At 40.3% G+C, this 19,594-nt stretch overlaps 2 non-coding genes across 2 annotated transcripts; both read right to left on the bottom strand.

Moving 5' to 3' along the window:
* Nucleotides 1-18,880: 18,880 nt before the first annotated feature.
* Nucleotides 18,881-18,990, bottom strand: trnal-caa. The gene is made up of 2 exons: nt 18,953-18,990; nt 18,881-18,926 (listed from the first exon to the last, which is right to left on the bottom strand). It is a non-coding gene; the product is annotated as a tRNA-Leu (tRNA).
* A 436-nt stretch (nt 18,991-19,426) lies between these two features.
* Nucleotides 19,427-19,536, bottom strand: trnal-caa. The gene is made up of 2 exons: nt 19,499-19,536; nt 19,427-19,472 (listed from the first exon to the last, which is right to left on the bottom strand). It is a non-coding gene; the product is annotated as a tRNA-Leu (tRNA).
* Nucleotides 19,537-19,594: the final 58 nt, after the last annotated feature.

The raw sequence follows: 19,594 nt of genomic DNA, 5'->3' as shown, positions 1-19,594 counted from the left end.
CCCACCAAGGAATACAAAGAACCAGCACTGGAGAGAGTGGGCTCAGTCCAGGCTACTGTGCGTTTAGGATCGCCATATAACATGCTGGCCAGAGAAAATGTAATAATCACCTCCTCAGTCACCACGTGATTTTGGTTCAGCTTCACTAGCCATATCCATATCCGGATTAATGTGCAATCAATATTTTAAACAACTGTCTGACAACTTGAAGTAGGCTGAAAGATCTGAAAAGGCAACACATTCTGCATTGGGAAAAAAAACTATTTTGTGTCTGTTACTATCCATTTCAATTTAAATGTATCCACCCAATATCAGAGCAAGTGTAAAATGTGAAAAACAAGGCGAATCTTGACTGGCCGCTGCAAACCACTGGGCAGGAAGTGGAAAACAGGAGCAAAATACAGTTCCTACAGAGTGGTGCAATACTTCTCAGAGTCAGAGAGAGGCGCAAATCAGACACAGAATACAAAGGCTACTATTAGATAAAGGGTAGAAGAAGAAAAGCAACAATGAGGCTCATTTTAAAGAAATAAACAGAGGAACGGTGTGGTGAATGTGCATCCAAGTTCAAAAACAAAATAGGAGCACATGATGGTCCACTAGGACTAAGTGGTTCAAAGTATGTCTTTACATATTTACTTTTATATTTTAAAATAAAGAAAAACATAAAACCTTTGGAAAAAGAGGACGGATACACGTTCTTAAGGGGCTGTCATTTGAAGAAAGTGATGTAAACATAAAAGTGCAGTTTGACAAGAAAAAGAGACCTAAAAAAGTATTTTACACCTCTCTGTGTCACTCTGTTGTGGAAACGTCATGCAGTCACTTATAAAAAAAAATATGATAAAACTTAAATTTGCTGTATATTATCAGGTGATTTATTAACTGATTTATTAACTGAACTAAGAATCAGAGAAAGAATAAATAAAGAGGAAAGGGAACGAGACTGACGTAAGGAAACTAAATCCTGTGGCATAGGGATAGCAGAAGAAGAAATAGAGAAACGAACACAAAGGAATGAATTGGTATGGCAAGACCTCTTGAACAATAATGAATACAAAGGAAATGAATAGAATACGGCAAAACCTAAACAAATGTAAATAAACAGCAAGAAGGCGGTCCAAACAAGCACAAATGGAAACAAAAATCCAAACACCCATGAATGACATAAGGAACAAGGCTTTCAGAAACGTATTTTGCATAGCGAACAACAAGCAACCGATCCAACCGATCCAACCGATAAAAAAATTATTTTAAAAAAATTATTTTTTTATCGGTTGGACCAGTTTGAACTGGTCTTTTAATTGAGTTCTTCTAAAGTTTGAACAAGAATAAATAACACTTTGAAATTCAGAATCAAATAAAAAATTATCCCAACTGGACCCAATTTCCTGTTCAGTTTTCTTTGAATAGAAATGAATACAGATTAAAGTCTAATATTGAGGCTACGTACACTACTTTTGGTGAATAAAGACAAGCACTCAGACATGGTTTGAACTTAATGGAAAACAATAAAACAAGTACTAATTATAGTAAGTTAGTAAATAGTAAATAATTGACATTTTGTGTTGGATTGTAGCCATTTGTCCAACACTTGCCTGGTACATCAAATACAACAACTACCGATCATTTTAAGTTTTTGGACACTTTCAGACATTATGTCTCCCCTTCAGTTGCACTTTGACCTCCAGTCGACCTCGGTCTGACCCCATGAAGACACTGCATTTTGGGGAAGCCCTCTCAGTGACCTCATCCATCACTGCAGCAGCCAGGGAACAGGTCCCCCCTCTTTCTACGGCCTTCGCAGCATTGTGTCTCCAACAATTACACCGATATAACACTCTTCTTCTCTTGTCCCACTTGTCCTCCGTCTCTCAACACGCCCTCCAAACTCCCTGGGATTTCTAGGCCTCTGCTGAACTTCACAGACCATCATGTCCCTGCTCCATTGCGAATATAGTTTTATTGATATTAGTCTTTCGTAAAACCTTATCTCAGTATGTTTTGCTGACATACTGAGAAACTCATCGTTGCTCCGTCAATCTTGGCTTTGCAATCTGGTTCTTCATCTGCATCAACAGGAGGTGTTTGACTTTCAGTTCCATTTTGTTTTGTTGTTGCAGTAGTTAAAGTGCCGTGACGCAAAAATGAAGCAAATTCTGCAAGTTATATATCTTGTCCAGGTTGAACGAAGGCTGAGTTTTCCGTCTGATTTTGTTTAAGGTGAAGAAAATTCTGCAAGTTATATATCTTGTTCAGTTGGACGCGCACACAGGCACATGACTCCTCTTCACATCCTATCATTTGCAATGGCCAGCCAGTTTGATGCTGTTTTAAAGGAACATTGAGTCATATTGTTTGGGGGGGCAATTTGTATTTTTGATATTTGGGTGATTGAGACTGGAAAAAACACCGTTGGTTGTTGAAATAATGAATGATTGCGCAACAGTCTGTGACAGTAATATAATAATCAGCTGATAACAGTTTGGAAAATTGCTGTTGCCCCTTGAACTGGACAATTATCCAGATTCTAATCAGTCTTAGTAGGACAACAAATAAGGGAGAACAATTATTTTAGGCCACTTATTGTGAAAAAATGTGATTTAATTTCTTCAGAATATGCTTGTCCAGACTTTTATTGTTTTTCTGCTCATAGACCAAAGATGTTGACATGAGGTCTGCTGTCCTGCGATGTCTCTCTGTTTTCCTCGAGGACGATGAAAGACTTCTACAATGTCTCTGGTGTGTATTACTATTCTGTTTGTCAGAGGTTGTGGGAAAAAAATCTAAACTTTCACCTCATTCTTTTTTTAATGTGTACTTTTCTTATCCACAGGATTCAGATGCCGTGGCAGACTTCATCCAGGTTCCTGTGGGGTTATTGACTGTTATGTTATGCTAAGTATATCATTTTGTTAAAATAAAATGTTGAAATGTGAACTTAAAATCTTTTGCTGTGGTTACTTAACTTATTTAGGGCAATCGGTTTCCTAGATTCTGTTAAGTAAACTGGACTGTTCATGTAAGTTGGACTAACTTGATGCAGTTGAGTTGAGAAGAGGATAATTTACTCGCTATTTCTAAGTTGAAACAACTTCACTAAACTAAGTTAAATTAACTTGACACAATTAAGTTCATACAACAAGGTCTTAAGTACTCTGAACAAGTATATGTTAAGTAAACAAAACGTAAGAATAGTAGTTAAACTTGCTTAAATTTTTCAAGGCAATCGGTTTCCAAGATTTTTTAAAGTAAAGTCAACTTGTCAAAGTTTAGAGTGTAATAAAGCCAGAGACCAGAGCTAAATTTAACAGAAAATACTTGGGATCACCTGTAGACGTTGGGGAGCAGAGATGTCTTCACAGTCTGATTGATTAGATATAAATATTACTGAGTCAATATGTGGGATGAGTAGCCAAAGAAGACTGAATGCTGAAACTGAATGAAAAGATGCTTCAGAAAACTGAATCCACGGTTATGCAGGCAGGTTACTGCACCAATTCTTTTAAATAATTATTGTTTGCCTTCTAACTGTTTTATTCAGCTGAATTATACAATACAAATGTCACATTACACTTGAAAAAAAAATTCATCATAATCTCATGTTTTGTTTGACATAAAACCTGGGACTTTTAACAGAGCCACGTAACATTTGAGAGACTCTATGTGACGAGGAAAAAGAAGACTCTTCATGCGCAACTCTTTTTCCAACCAGGGAGAAAGTTACCAAATGAACACTGTTGTGCTGAACCTGCATCCTTATTTCAGATGTCAGTCGAATGCGTTCTCGATCTCTCGGCCGCTGCATTCAGCAGCTTCTTCCCCGCCGGGCCTTGAGCCCCGCTCGCGGCGGTGAGAATGAATCAGGCGGTTGGAGGAGTGCTACCATCGCCGGGCCCTTCGCTGCTTTTCCATGACAATGCAAGCAAATCCAGCTTACACTCATTGCTGTTTTCTCTTCGAATCTGTGTGTGCGTGTGTGAAAGAAAGCCTCCTTCTGTCCTCACTCTATAATGGCTTGATCTCTGTCCCGTTGAATATGGTAATCCACACGGTGGACTCCTTGCTCTCTCCCGTTGTCCACGAGACCCCCACGGCCCCACTCCACCCTTCCCTGCTAGCGGGGGCAATGCGGGGAGATCTTGGAAGCAGAGGCTTTGCAGTCCGGGCCTTCTTTCTTTACCAAAGAGAAGAGGGAGAAGGCGAGGTGCGGGACGTAATCCTATTGACCATCCCTGTCCCATATGGCGAACGCGCCGGCCTCTCCAGCGGTACAGTTGCTGGAGTGGCGGGGACAGCTTGCCTCTCCAACCCGGACACATTTTACCTAAAGTTTGTCGTCAGATGCTCTCATGTGGGATCACTGGTGTGGAAAAAGCCTTTCAGTGTTTCTGCTGGTTTGTCAGAGAGACCGGAGTGCGATACCTTCAGACAGCGACACACTAGCGTGTATGTGTCCTACTCGGAAACACAAGCGATAAATAATTATTCGCCTTCTTACAAATGTCCACCTTTCTTTTGCTTTTACTTGTTTCAGGTCACCAAACAGTGTTTTATAAAAGACAAAGATAACAGGAGTAATGGGAAAAGCAGCAACGTTTGAATAATTATTTAATTTTTAAGGCACAAATTTGTCCAAACTGGTCATGTTTTCGACACCTGGGATGGACCAATTTTTTTGGAAATTCAGATTATACTTTGCTAAATGGTTAAGTGTCTGACTTTCAGGATCAACAAATCACTTAAATAGAACCTGCCTTACAACATGAAGCAGGCTAAAACAAAGGCTGCGAAGCCATTTCTTTGGAACTTGTGCAAACAAATGGCAAAAACATGAAATCCCACCAAGTGTTTTTGTCTACGTTCTAGTGCAAATATCGTAGTACACTTGAAATGAGACAAAACTAACTTGCAAGTCACTTTTCAGCAAGATACATGAGATTAGTTTAAGTCAGTAATTTGTGAAGTTTGATTCAGAAAGTGAAAGTATCTATTGCAGATTTTTTTCACTTACAACATGGGGGGAAAATCCTTTTCTGTATGTTTTGTATTTGATTTGAAAAGGTCATTTTTGGCTTTGTAACACTGAATTAATGTCATTTTCATGACCTGAAATATTTAAGGTAGACAGAAAAACATAACAGAAGAAATTTGTGTTTATAGCACTTTAAATGTTACGCTTCACACGCTCTTTTCATCATATACCTAATGGATTATATTGGGTATAAAATACAAATTTAACTTAAAAGACATTTTGAGTGTTGAGATTGTAAATAATGACTTTAACAAATATTCAAATGAAATATTTTTTATATTGGGATTTATCTTCAGAAGCTGGTTTTGCTCATCTGTTAAAATGACAGGCTGACTAAGCATTGAATCCTAATTTGCTCGTAATTTGCTGAAGAGTGGTTCTTCTTTCCAGTCCAATCAATCCCAGTCAGCCATTTTTACATCATTGGGTTCATGCTTCCAGCTCCGCTCTAAATTAAAACCTATAAAAACACTGCTTTTGCTATTGTTGTTATTCTGCAGGTCATCTTGTTTATCAGGCACATACATACAAGAGTGCGCCAGCGGACCAATATTGTGCATGTCTGTGTCGGTGTTGGCGGCGGGGGTCCGGCCTTGTGTCAGCAGCGGTCTGAACGTCTGTTGGGTTCTGCTGGAGGTGTGGGAGCCCGTAAGGGGCTTCTCCTTTCTTTTGTGCGAGGACCACTGTTACAATCTACGCGAGCCATTCAGCCGTAGCCATGTCGATTGGCATATGGTTGATCCACCTCCAATGTGTTCATGTAACCAGAAAATGCCGCCTTTCAGGGACCTGCATTCTCCATCAAGCAAGCGAGATTAAGACGTAATGTTGCTCTCTCCCTCCCCGACGGGTGGGGTCAGTGGAAGTGACGGGGACACCGGGGGGGCAGATTAGGGCGCATGAGCTCCACAGAAGAGACGCCCTTAGGGCAAAGGAGGGCGAGTCTGCAGGCGATGTTGGACTCTCTCTCTCTCACACACACATACACAATTATGCTGCTTGCTTTGATTAGAGTAACTTGATCCCAATCAGTGTAAAGCGAGTAGGGCATTAAAAGATAGCAACTCTGAGACTGTGGCAACACGCCACCGGTGTCCAAAATTACAGCTGAGAAATTTCACAAACTCTTAAGTCTTTACTTCAAGCCCAGTTGTCATAGTTTTTGTTAATAATGAACAACAATCGACAGAACAACAGGACTTGTTAAAGTTTTCAAGAAAAACATCATCTGCAAACAACTCTAGCTATGCAGAGCAAACAGCTGTCGAAGCAATGAACTCAGATGACGTATCAGGGTGTGTTCACACCTGACGGTCCAGTAGACTCGGTTCAAATGAGTAAAAAATACGGCAGCATTTGTTACATTTTCAGCTGGTGCGGTTCGCTTTCACACTGCACTGTCAGTTGATCCGAACTAATTGAGATGACTTGTTCACCCCATTGCCTCCAAGAACACCTGAAGGAAAAGATGTGAAAGTGTCAAAAGACGTCATGAGCGCAGCTTCCTTCTTCCCCGAATGTAAACAGAAATGAAACAGCGCCAGATTTTAGCGGTTGTAGGATTTCTCTTTTGTCTTTGGGACAAGACCATGATCCACTCACTAGCGTTAGACTTGCATGTTTGTTCCGGTTGTATTTATCCAGAATGCCCTGTGCTATAGTTATCTACCAACTTCATTTTCTTTATTATATATGAGGCTGAGGCCACCAACCCCTCTACTGATCCAGACCAGATTGTCTTCTAGTCCTATAATTTTACCCTGGAAAAACTAGGGTAACATTTCTGGGGTAAAAACTTAAATAACATAAATGGTTGTAACTTATATCTCTTTGTTTGTATCTTGTGCTGTTTTTGTCTCACAACACTTGTTAGAGAATCCTAAAAAATGAAGGTCCTGGCATCAGTCATAATAATGAACTTCTTAAGATGTAAAACTACTGTAACAACATTTACAGTAGGACATTTGAGGTAATATTTAAAGTGGCAATTTCATCTTTTTGAAGAACGAAATTTTTCCTGCTGCAAGTTAATGAAATGTAGTGTAAAACTGATGGATTTCCCTTTAACCAGAGCAACATGTAAATGACAATGAGATATGGTTTGTCACCATGAACGGAAAAAAAAAAAGAATTCCACGTCAAAGTTTGCTCCCAAATTCTAGCTTCTAGTTTGGCACAATCTGATCTCCCAGTTCCTGGGTTTTTGACACAACCTTTCATTTTTATTATTTTTGATTTCCCACCGTTCAGGTTCCTAGATGGGGGGGCTCCGTGGGGGGGCTCCCACCGAAAGTGAAAAACCGTGCGGGTGTTACGAGAACAGCTTATCAGGAAGCCTCCTACTTCAACCTGCTGACTCCATTGTTGAACTCACATGCAGCTAAAACCACTTAAGCTGACATGCCCATACAGACTCCCAAACACACAACCGCACACCCACACACACACACGCACAAAACTTGTCTCTGTCCTGTCAACTTAATTTGCCTCCAACAATGATGACGGACACGCCCTCTGCTAATGAGAACAAATCTCTTCCCTCCTCTGTTCTGTCTCTCAGTTTTTCGGGGGTTTTTTATTCATTCTCTCCATCTCCTCACCCCTTCCTACCTCCCAACTCCCCTGAGCTTTTGCTTCCTGCCTTTTGATATTGTAGCCATCTCACTCATGCCACCAATTAGTAGAATAATAGACCAGCAGGCTGCTGCCTGCTTGGACCTTAGCAGTACATGCTGCCAAAAGGCCACAGGGCAAATGTGAAGGCAAACGGTGATATAGAGTTGACAAGGCAGACATGAAGACAGAATTAAAACCAGAGAATTGTAACCCTCTTTTTTTTTTTAGCCAAATTAATAAGTTTACAATATATTTTTAGGGTTTGGTTCAGGCAAAAGGGTACATTTATTTTGTTGTTCTTAAATTCAGAGGAGGAATTGGCTCATTTGTGTATTTATTGGTTTAAAATCAAAGACAAACGTAAATCTTTTGCTCTTCTCCCTTTCTACCCTGAACCACCGACAAGCTGACCCATCCTAGTCGATCTTCAACAAGAACTAGTTCTAAATTAATTCAGCTATGTCAAGTCACATTTACTTCTATAGCGCATTTCAGCACCCAGGCAGTTCAAAGTGTTTTACATCATAAAAACACGAGACACCAATTATGAAACAAGCAATAAACATTCAGTTTTGTCAAATGCCATCATCAAAGACAACAAGCAAATACACATCAAATATGTTGATGCATTTTCCATTTATTATGGTTCAAAAGCAACTCTAAACAGGTTGGGTCTTTAGCCTGGATTTAAAGGAACTCAGTGTTTCAGCTGCTTTGCAGTTTTCTGGAAGTTTGTTTCAGATTTGTGTTGCAGAGCAGACCTGATACAAGGACACCTGAGTGGGAGGTCTTTAATGCATCATTGAGCCATTCAGTGATTTATAAACTAACACAAGTATTTTAAGGTCTTATCTCTGAGTTAAAGTGAATAACTTTCATCTCGTAGTTCACAACTTAAACAACTTCAAATAAGTTCACTGGGCCAACATGAACTATAGTTCTCATTTGAGGAGCAGGAAGTGTGCTTGTCAGAATTGACTAAAATAGGTCAAACCTCTAAAAAGCAAAATTGTGTAAGACAACTTTCACTTATATATTAAATACATACCAGTTTTAGTACTTAGAAACATTTCTGCCTTTATATATACTTACTTCCTGAGTTCGATTCCCAGCCTGGGGTCTTTCTGCACGGAGTTTGCATGTTCTCCCTGTGCATGTGTGGGTTCTCTCCAGGTACTCCGGCTTCCTCCCACAGTCCAAAAACATAACTGTTAGGTTAATTGGTCTTTTTAAATTCTCCACAGGTGGGTGTGTGTGTGGTTGTTTGTCCTGTCTGTCTCTGTGTTGCCCTGTGACAGACTGGTGACCTGTCCAGGGTGTACCCTGCCTCTCGCCCAGAATATTAGCTGGAGATAGACACCAGCACCTCTCCTGACCCCACTAGGGACCAGGGTGTTAGAAAATGGATGGATGGATGGATGGATGGATGGATGGATGGATGGATGGATGGATGGATGGATGGATGGATGGATGGATGGATGGATGGATGGATGGATGGATGGATGGATGGATGGATGGATATACTTACTGCGTCGCTTCTGTTTCTATCACCGTTCACATTTTAAGCAATTGTGTTTAGTCGCCTCTAACAATAAAACTAACGGCGTATGGGTTTGGGTCTCGGGTCAGTTTGGTTGAAATTTCCATGTTTTGGGGTTGCTGTTATTAATATGACCCATATGCATCTCCTTTGGTTCCCATGACGTATTAACAGTGTAAATCTGTTCAATATAGGTTAATAACAAACTGTAGAGCTTAGTCAGACAAAACCGTCTAGAGGCCGGTCTCTGTCTCACTGAGATCTCGACGCTCTTGGACACAAGCTTTGCTTTACATGTTGCTATTTTACATCAATTTCTCCCTTGTCATGTAAACTGGGCCCACTGATATCCAGAACATGTACAGTAAAATAACTGAGGGCCTTCTGAACCGTCAACAGTTTTAGTTTTAAACCAATTCATGTCGAGAACGTACATTTGTCGTTTCCAACGGCAGCTAGCGCATCATTAAAAAGGAGGCCATTGTTGCTCATTAATTAATGAGCACTTTTTTTTGTTCATGCTAAACTGGGATTAGCATATTCATAAGGGCAGACATCTTTCAGACAGCTTTGAGGGAATCTGGCAGGTCTGTTTTCTCACTGTGTTCTTGTTTGTGCCCATACATAACCCCGTTTGTTGACCGGAGTCCTACCCCATTAACTCCCATGATCCTGTACGTCTCTCTCTCTCTCACACACACACACACACACACACACCCATGCACACACATGCACGCACACACCCCCACACTCCCACGCACGCACACACACAGTTTGAAACACGAGAGGTTGAGACAGAGGGAAACATGACACACACAGCCCCATTTTCACACTTGAGAGAGCACGCCTCATTGGATTACAGACTAAATATGTCCGGGTTACAAACTGATTACCATGTCATATAACATCTTTATTTGCATACGCAATAAACAATGAGCGACTGCCGAAACAGGCTTACGCTAAACGTTACCCATCTTCATCATTCCCACCAGATTAATAGTGTCAAATAAAGTCACGAGCCAAAACAGGAGTCGTTCCTTGAAAATGAATGTGGCAGAAGTTTTTGTTTATTTCCTTGATTGATGTATTTATGTCCTTGTATTTATATTTGTACCAGTTTTGACATTTAATACTACCTGCATATATAAAATGTGGACTACTTTAGTCCAAGACCTAGTTAAAAATTATATCCTTGTGGACAAAGACCACAACCATTGAATGTACACAATGACAATGTAAATGATGCGTTACAGTTGACATATTTAATGAAAGTGCTCCTGAGTTTTTTGATACTTGATACATCATAAAATAACAGGGTATGTTAGCATTTTGAGACACTGAAGCAGTTTCATACAACCTGTAATGTTTGGCAACTTTTCAAAGAATAACGGAATAAAAGGCAACAACTTTAACCGTGGAGACCTGCAGAAACTTGGAGTTCATTTTTATGACATTTAAAGCAAAGCAAAGCAGGACTGTATTACTATCCATCTCTAGTGATATCAAGAAAGTAGTGCACAGTCTGCGCAGCTCAAATGTTAACTTCCACTTGAATTAAGATGCATGCTGTTTCCACTTGATAGTGCCAAAAAAATAATATCTTGTCTCAACGACTCTATTTTTCATTCTTATTTTTTTTTGCTCCTAATACAGTGTTTTTCTACAGAATGCTGCAATAATCTAACTAAAAACGGATGAAGATAAATACACTTTCAGACTTTTTGTATAAATTTTTAGGTTTTAGTTCGACTTGGTCTAAACGTAGACCGAAATCATGGTTGGGAGTACACACACTCTTGAATCCTAACTGAGCACCACGCATCGCTTCAACCTTAAGATCAAGTGCATTCCTATTAGGAAAACACCATGAACTGAAATAACAGTGGACTCTTCTGGTTTTTATAAAACTGAAAGACGTTGTTGCCTAAATGTGTGTTTTGTTTTGTTTTTAAGTTGCAGTAACTCTGTCTGCTATTATTCTTATTATTTAAGGTGTAATTTAAGGTACTAATTAGTGTTAATATGTTTTTGTCCAGGTAATGATACCGAGTGCTGACGGTCTGACGGGACAGCAAAAGGCCAAGTTTGAGTGACTTACTTTCCTATCCTCCCACTCTATCATCTGGCTGCCTTATTAGTAACGTCCATCTAACTTTCTCTGCCCTGTTATTCAAATCTCTGACCCCCACGCACGCCCAACTCCGAGCGTTTCTCTCAAACATGCACATGCCGCACACACAGGTACGCCGCAGCATGCAGGGAGACTGACACACTTCCCTCCTCACCACCAGCAATTTGTTGCCTGTGACGTCACATTTTGTGTGCTAAGGCCGTACTGGCACCGGGCTGCTGCTTCGTTAACTTTCCTCTTTAATGAGCGCTTTAATTGAGCCGTCTACCAGGCCACCTGTCGGCCCACAGCCTCATTACCATACTAATGGACTGGGATTGTTGCGGGTCTGACAGCCAGGGTTGTACGGCGCTAACAGGAGCTGAGGAGAGGGAGGGGACGCCGAGAAGGAGGCCAGAGAGGAGGGGAAGGAAGGGGGTGTGAAGGCCACGCTGCAGGAGAAAGACTTCCTAAAGAGAAATAAATCTGAAATCGGTTAAGGGCTTTTGAATGTATGCTAGGGGGGCAAAAGTCCAAAGTTAGCAGCTTCTTAATGAAAACTGATAGTGAAATTTCCACAAGCTTTTCTCCAGGAAATTCGAAGTTTCCAATTCCAGTCTGATTATATTTTATCCATTTTTAAAGGAATTACTTTCGGGTGCATCTCAACTAATTGGAATATAATCAAAAACTTGATTTATTTCAGAATCACTGTCTCAACATTTGAGGGGTGAGGCCTACTCACCGACTATTTTTCAAACTCATTTCTTGTAGAAACCGTATAGATTTTCAAGCATGATGCAGCCCTGCTCTTGTCCGCTTTCCTCACGTTTTAAGCACACAATTGTATTGTATGTTCTCATAGGAAGGTGCAGGGACCACCAGAAGCCCGGTGGAGGTTTAAAACTGTTGCACCGTGTTGCACAGCTGCTTGTTTGCTCGAGAAAGCGTTTTTCATTGAACAAGTTTCTCCCACAAGAAACCGTAGCGTATGTCGACATTGACTAGCACTGAAATTACAAATCAGCGAAACTAAAACCTTCATCTCATGGCAAATGAGACAAATACGTACGATTTTATTGGCTTCATTTTACGACAGTCCAGGATTAATTACCAGTTATAACCATCTGCAGCCATAGGGCCGACTTATTCCACCTGTCCTGCTTTTATAGGATTAAAAATGGGAAATAGCAACCAGGTGTCGAGAATATACACTTGATTAACTAGATGATCATTAGCAGATGTGACCCCCAATGTAAAAGCCTACGTTTTCACAGTCAGCTAGCCAAGTGATGGCCGAGTGGAGAAACATCAGGGATGACCTTAGTGAAGTAATTGCTGCTCCTCGTTAATCTGGGGAGGGTTAAGAGCTCATTTTCAAGCAATTTGAAGTCCATCAACCCAAAGTGAGAAGGATATTGCTGACAAGTAAATATTCCTGGTTTTCCAAGATTACACATCAAAATAAAATAACTGTGTTTATCAGTCTCCTCCTATTAGTTTTTTGTTGATTAAGTCCTTCTACATCACAACGCTGCGCCCGACTTCCTGTCCGCACTCCTGCACCACAGCTGATAAAATCATGGCAGCTTCTGAGAATACATTCACAAACTTTCCCTTTATTTATGTCTTTTTATGTTACTCAAGTCAAAATAAATTCTTTTCACCTCAAAGCAGAATCATCCCATTTTGATGATTTTCTGCTAGTTTACAACTTGTGACAAACTTAAGAGATTTTAAGTGATGGACACAAGAGAATAATTGTAAGGAGGAAGGAAAATGACGCATGATTATTCAGTAAAAAATCAAAACTTCACAAGTGTGGATTTGTATTCAGCGTGAAACGTTCACATATATTTGACCCTTGGGGTGTTCCATATATATGAGGGACAGTACATGACAAAAGTTTCATAACAAACCAAAATGTTTTTTGGGTTTGTTTTTTTTTTCACTACATGAAGCAGATTATATACCATTCCTATTTTAAACCATGGCAGCGGTTGAATCATTTCCCCTCATTTGGGAAAAGTGATGCTTAATGCCGCTAAAGACAGTAAAACCTTCGTTAGAAGGTTCCAGAACATCTGGACTCGAGCAGAGGTTAATCTCCCAGTAAAAGTCCAGACCCGAATCCAATTGATGGCAAGTCTGAAACAGTGATGTCCACAAATACTCTCAATGAAATTTGACTGAAGTTGCCAAGAAAATGGCTATAATCTAAGCGTGGGGTGGTTTTGAGGGAGAGCAGATCACATACATTTGCACACTAGACTTTTCAAAGGTTCGTTGTTTTAAAAACAAAATTGAAAAAACTTGCATTCTTCAAAAAAAAATCTAAAAAAAATCTAAAAAAAAATTACCCTGCCATAATTAAATTAAATGGACGTTTATGGTTCCAACAAAAGTTTGCGGGTTATGAATATGTTTTCAGGACGCGCTATCTTCTCGCCAGTGTAAAAACACCAAAAGTTGCTGAGCACAGAGAAAACCCAGAGGACAACCTTCCTTTCTGTGTGGGATGTTGCTCACTGTGTTGATGAACGCTAATGTGACAGGAGAAAGCTGGCACGAGGTGATCTCTGCACAATGGCGGAAAGGGCGCCACACTGGGCCTGTTATTTTGCTCTTTTCCAGGCTCGCACGGCACAGACAACTTAGCTGAGTGAAAGTCAGCTCAGACAGACGCCGCGTCGGGTCTTCTGCAAAGTGAAAGACTTGTTCAAGTCAAAATTAGTTTTTAATGTGTCTCCCGAGTCCCTGCTAGGAAAACACGAGGCGGAACCCACGGGTTCGACGGCAAACAGTGTCGGTTTTAGAATGCGAAACTGGGACGATGTAAGCTCACGCTGTCGCCGGTCTTGAGCCTACCGACCGGTGTCCAACATTTCGTTTGTTCCGCTGTCTAATTATCCAGCTTAATTTGTTTTGACTTAGGGATGCCAGGGGCTCTCTTCCTAGCAGCGTGACAGCATTAAAAACCACAAAAGTGCCAGAGAAGCCGAAGAAACCCAAAGAAGAAAGGAGGCCAAGCGCGGTGATTACGAGTGAAAAGGTGGCCGTGGGGATGATGGACAGACTGAGAAGAGAGGTGGGGGAACGACCATGGTCGGGCCAGCAATACGCATTCAAGGATCCGGTGAATGCAGCTCCGACTCCACACAACCACATGCTAATGACGGCTACCACTTAATGTGTCAAATTCACAATTCCCTTCCTTCTCTCCTTTTTTCTTTCTCCTCCCCGGGGCTAATTGCCCCGTCTCCTCCTTTTTTTTTGACAGAGCGGCTGTTGGGCTGAATTAAAGCCCATATTGTGCCGTGTGTGTCCAACCTGCAACTCCCAAAGCGAGAGCACATGCAAACACACGCACACACAAAGCGCGGAACAATCAGCTGGACCACCTTATACACGTTACTTTCGCGCAGAGTAACGACCATTGGAAAATAGGCTGTTTTAAAGGTTTAAGATCACCTTGAAGCATACACATACTTTGGTGACTCGTCGTGTGCATGAATGTCCTATTAATTTATGCACACGATGCATGAAACCTTCCATAAGAGTAGCTGTATGTTACAAATCTCTTTGGACATTTGACCACTTGTCTTGACAGGATTGATAAGAGTTCATTTTATTTGGTTGTTTCCCAACTTTGGATATGGAAAGCTCAACAGAGTTGAGGTCAAAGCTTTGGGAAATGTCTTTTCGTATACTTAGCGTTAAATGTATCCAAGAATCAGCCAAATACAGATGACCATTTCTCCATGAATAGTTGAAATCTTTAATTACAGTGACCCTCTAAAACGCCTCTAGCTGCCTAATTTAATGGTTCCAACACCAAATACACCTCAAAATGCATTAATATGCACACTACTGGCACTACCGCCTTGGCACTAACATCCATAGTCTTCCTTGTCTTCACTCTTGAGGGCACAGCCGGTCCGTGCCAAAGAAAATGAAGGCGCTCCTGAACTGGCTGCTTTGCAAATCCCAGCCAATAACATGTCAAGCAGAATCGTGCCAAAGTATTCCAGCTTCACAAACTGCATTTTCTTTTGAGTATTTTAGACTCCCTCTTCAAATTTTATTTGGTTAAATTCAACTGTACATTACAATAAATATACATTCTGCAGATCTATTCTACTCGTTTGTTGGGGTTTTTTTCTGACACACTGCGTCTGGTGCAGCAGGTGTGTGTGGTCCTTGTGGTCCGGGTCTGTTCCCCTTCTTGAGTGGATGTGGGTGCGTGTGAAACCAGGATGGAGCTCATGCTGCCTGCATGCCTTTCTCTTTCTTCAGCGTGCTCTTGACTCGACGTTGCCAGAGGGCCCTAATCCTCTGATCAGCATGCCAGGAGAGCACGGAGGGGCCTTACCGGACCTTGGAGGGCAGGGCCCGAGGTGGCGCCCGGCTCCAGCCGCTCTGCCAGATTGTTTCGCAGCCACTTGTTGAGGGGCAGTGTGGTCTCAGCTCATTGTGGGGAGAAGGCACACCCCTCCACCTGCAGCTACTCCTTATCCCTCCTTTCTTTACTTCTTCTTCAACTAAAATTACTATTGTAGGGAGAAAATGAGCAGGGGGAGGACATTTTTAAACAAAAATGGTGTTTTATTAGTAAATAAATGTAAAAATAATATGCCGAAACGCAACATTTATTGTCATATGAGGGCATGAAATAGCCTAAGTTCCACTTTGCCTAGTTTGACGTGTCAGGTTCAAGACTCCAGACAAAGGCAGGGGTGAATAGAGTGACTTGAGAGACTAGCGGGATTGAGGAGAGATCCTTGGCACACAAACAATTAGCACTCGTCCCTCATAGCCTGCCGTGGCTCTAAATCCCCACGTTTGTCCGGACAAATTGACCGGACCCCGGGTCTTGTTTGTCTAGCTCCACTGGTCTGCTGGGGTTGGCTGGATGGTTTGTGCCTTTCAGCCAGCAGAGCTTATGGGAACAGAGCAAATACCACGATCTGACACAAACAAGACTCACAGGACTTTGTAATGCAAACTAGCATAAATTAGACCAAAGCTTCATCAAGTGACTTCCTGTTAGCGGGACACTGGTTTGACTTTGATTTCCAAGAAAGTGACAGTGTTACGGGACTACCACCAACTTTGATTCACTACAATGTTCTTAGCTATATTTTGACTCTCATTAGGCAGTCCTACAGTAAATCAACAGTCTCCTAATGGGCAGTTCAATTCTCAAGGGACCTTTAGACACTTTATGTGCATTTCAACGTTTAACTTTTTGATTTTCCAATATCTTGATCACTTTTCCTACAGTAATCTAAAGGCTAATTTTATGAAACTTGCTCTGGCTTGTTTGTACTTTAATCTTAAAATGTCACATACCTTCTACATTGTTTACCCTCAGCACCAGCTTAGTTCCATTGAATCCCATTACAACCACATGTGCTAGATATGTTGTAATCCTTACGTCACACCTAAAAACACTTTAGGTGCAATGACCCCCTCTATAATACAAGGGGCAGCAATGATACGTCACATATTGTTTCAAAGGAGGCCGTACTTCCTGAAAAATGCATGGCAATGGAAAAGCTGACCACCTAAAAAACGGAAAATGCTGACCAAACACACGCTACGTTATGACATATAAATTAAGAAAATGTTAAATTATTTTTAAGTCTTTTATAACCTATGGAAATTGTTAGGTCCTTACTAGGCAATTGCGTTCTTCAATGGTAGGACATAATTGTCTATCAAGGGAACAAAAATTCCTGTCGACACCATATGTTCTGGTTATTATTTCTGTAATGGAAGGAAGAATACATGAGATTTACGATTTTGATGCATTCTTATCTAAACATATATATATATATATATATATATATATATATATATATATATATATGTATATATATATATATATATATATATATATATATATTTTTTTTTTTTTTTTTTTTTTTAAAGTAAATTAAAACCTCCCAAACTACATTGAACTTATTCTGCATCCTTATTTTTTATTTCAAAATAGCATTTAGCAATGCAAATAAGACATAAAAAAACTCTCCTAATCATTTTAATATCTAATACTACGTACTACTCTCCCCTTATGTGTGTGTGTGTGTGTGTGTGTGTGTGTGTGTGTGTGTGTGTGTGTGTGTGTGTGTGTGTGTGTGTGTGTGTGTGTGTGTGTGTGTGTGTGTGTGAGTGCCTTTCTATCGGTGCTTATAGAAGGCTGCCATCTAGCGGACATTTGGGGGTATTTACAGCAATTTTCTGTGGACAAAATCGCATTTATTAGTCCTCCACACTGACTAGTGAAATCATAAGCAAACCAACTAAAGGATCTTTGGTTGATAAAGCATTCCATACAGCCGTGATGGCAGCAATCTGATAAATTAAAGGACTAACCCCAAGGCATTTATTTCGGCCCTGTTGTTGACTTTACACATTTAGCGACGCATTCTCTCCTTACACCAGCAGAGGGAGCTGTTGTCTATCAGTTAGATTATGTGAATATTGAGTTGGGGCAGTAAAAATAATGAACATGGCCTTCAGTAATTGCTGATGCATTATCATTACTTGGAGGGAGTCTTGATCACACTATTAGTTATTTCATTAGGCATTCTAATTTTACATTCATAATATATTACTTGATCTATATGATTTGTGAAATTATTATTATTTGTCAGTCCAATTTGACTTTGCAAAATTAGTGTTTAAGATACAACTTTAAATGTCAGGAACAAAACCTTTAGTGGTTGATTGCGATGTAATCCACTAAGGATAGAATTAGGAAAGAGAAACTCTGTAATGTTTGTTTACAACAATACTGACTCCTAGTGGCTGACTGCAGATCCACTAGGGTTTCTGGTCTACTGCTCCTAATTCTAATACGTGTCTGTTTCAAAATTTATCAGTGATTGGGGAAAATTAAAAAGATAAATGTTGCTTTCTAGAACTAATAAAGTTTGTTAAAGATCGACTTTGGTTTCCTTCTTCCTGTAGAGTTTAGGAGAAATATAGTGAGGGTTTTGGCAAAATAAAGGATTTAGAGAACTAAGAAAAGTTTGCTATCCGTGAAGTTGGGGGAATTAGATCCCTAAGAGCCTTATTCCGGCTAGAATATCTATATCAATGTGTTTTTGTTACAAAATAGGTTCTGTGAAATTGTGACATTTAAGGTAAAGTTTGATCATTCACTTAATTACTTTTGAAATAAATACATTTTAACTGGTGTTTTAGTAAAGCTACGTCTCTCCTTGCTTTTTATACAAACCCAATACTGAAAACTATAAGTTAGTCAATTTAACAGAGAGGACAACTCAACTTGATTTTATCTTAATATTATATATTTTTTTCTACCAGGTTATTCATACATTTACTGTACTTTTAAATCATGACTAATATTTTTGTGACATTTTTCTTGCTTTTTATGCAATGTTTGCTATCGTGTGGCAAACATTTGACAACGTTTGTTGAGTAAATGAACTGATCTGTTAATTTTCTCTTTTATCTACACTAACCCTAAGAACGACTTGGTTTAATTACGACAATCTGAAACGCGAATCAAAAGAAAAGTTAAGTCCTTGCCGTGACCAAAAAAAGTTGCTGTCAGAAGTGGGATTCGAACCCACGCCTCCATTCGGAGACCAGAAGTCCCGCTTCACAGGAAGGATTTCACCTTGAGTCTGGCGCCTTAGACCGCTCGGCCATCCTGACAACTCCGCCTCCTCTGACAGTAAAGTGCAAATTACCCTCTTTACCGTCAGCATTTGTGAAAACTTTTCCTTTGTTGTTGTACACATAGTGCGAAGTAACAATGTATTACGTGGTTCCATCCGGGGACCTCATGTAAACTTATTTAGAGCTTCCTTCAGTATTTCTGCGGTGAGAATGAAAGCTGAATATCGCAGCAATCAGCGGGCGAGGGGCATTAGTGAAGTGTATTTCCGTACATCTTGTATTATATTATCAATATTGAAATTACAAAAAAAAAAACGACGGAACACATTTGATGATTAAGTAATGATTTCATGTAAAATGTTTTCACAGAAAACACCTTTCCAAATACAAGTCACATCACTCGAGTCTTATCATTTTAAATTAAATAGACTACTTTTCTCAATTGAGAAAAGGTTTGGGCTTTAAAAGGAATTGTCAGAAGTGGGATTCGAACCCACGCCTCCATTCGGAGACCAGAATACCCGCTTCACAGGAAGGTTTTACCCTTGAGTCTGGCGCCTTAGACCACTCGGCCATCCTGACAACTGTATGGATCCCGACGAAACTACATGTCTAAGTATTAGAGAGCGGCGTCGTGCGG

Source organism: Xiphophorus maculatus, chromosome 7, assembly GCF_002775205.1.
Source record: "Xiphophorus maculatus strain JP 163 A chromosome 7, X_maculatus-5.0-male, whole genome shotgun sequence".
NCBI classification, from domain to species: Eukaryota; Metazoa; Chordata; class Actinopteri; order Cyprinodontiformes; family Poeciliidae; genus Xiphophorus; species Xiphophorus maculatus.
This window is presented reverse-complemented; position numbering and strand designations above follow the sequence as displayed.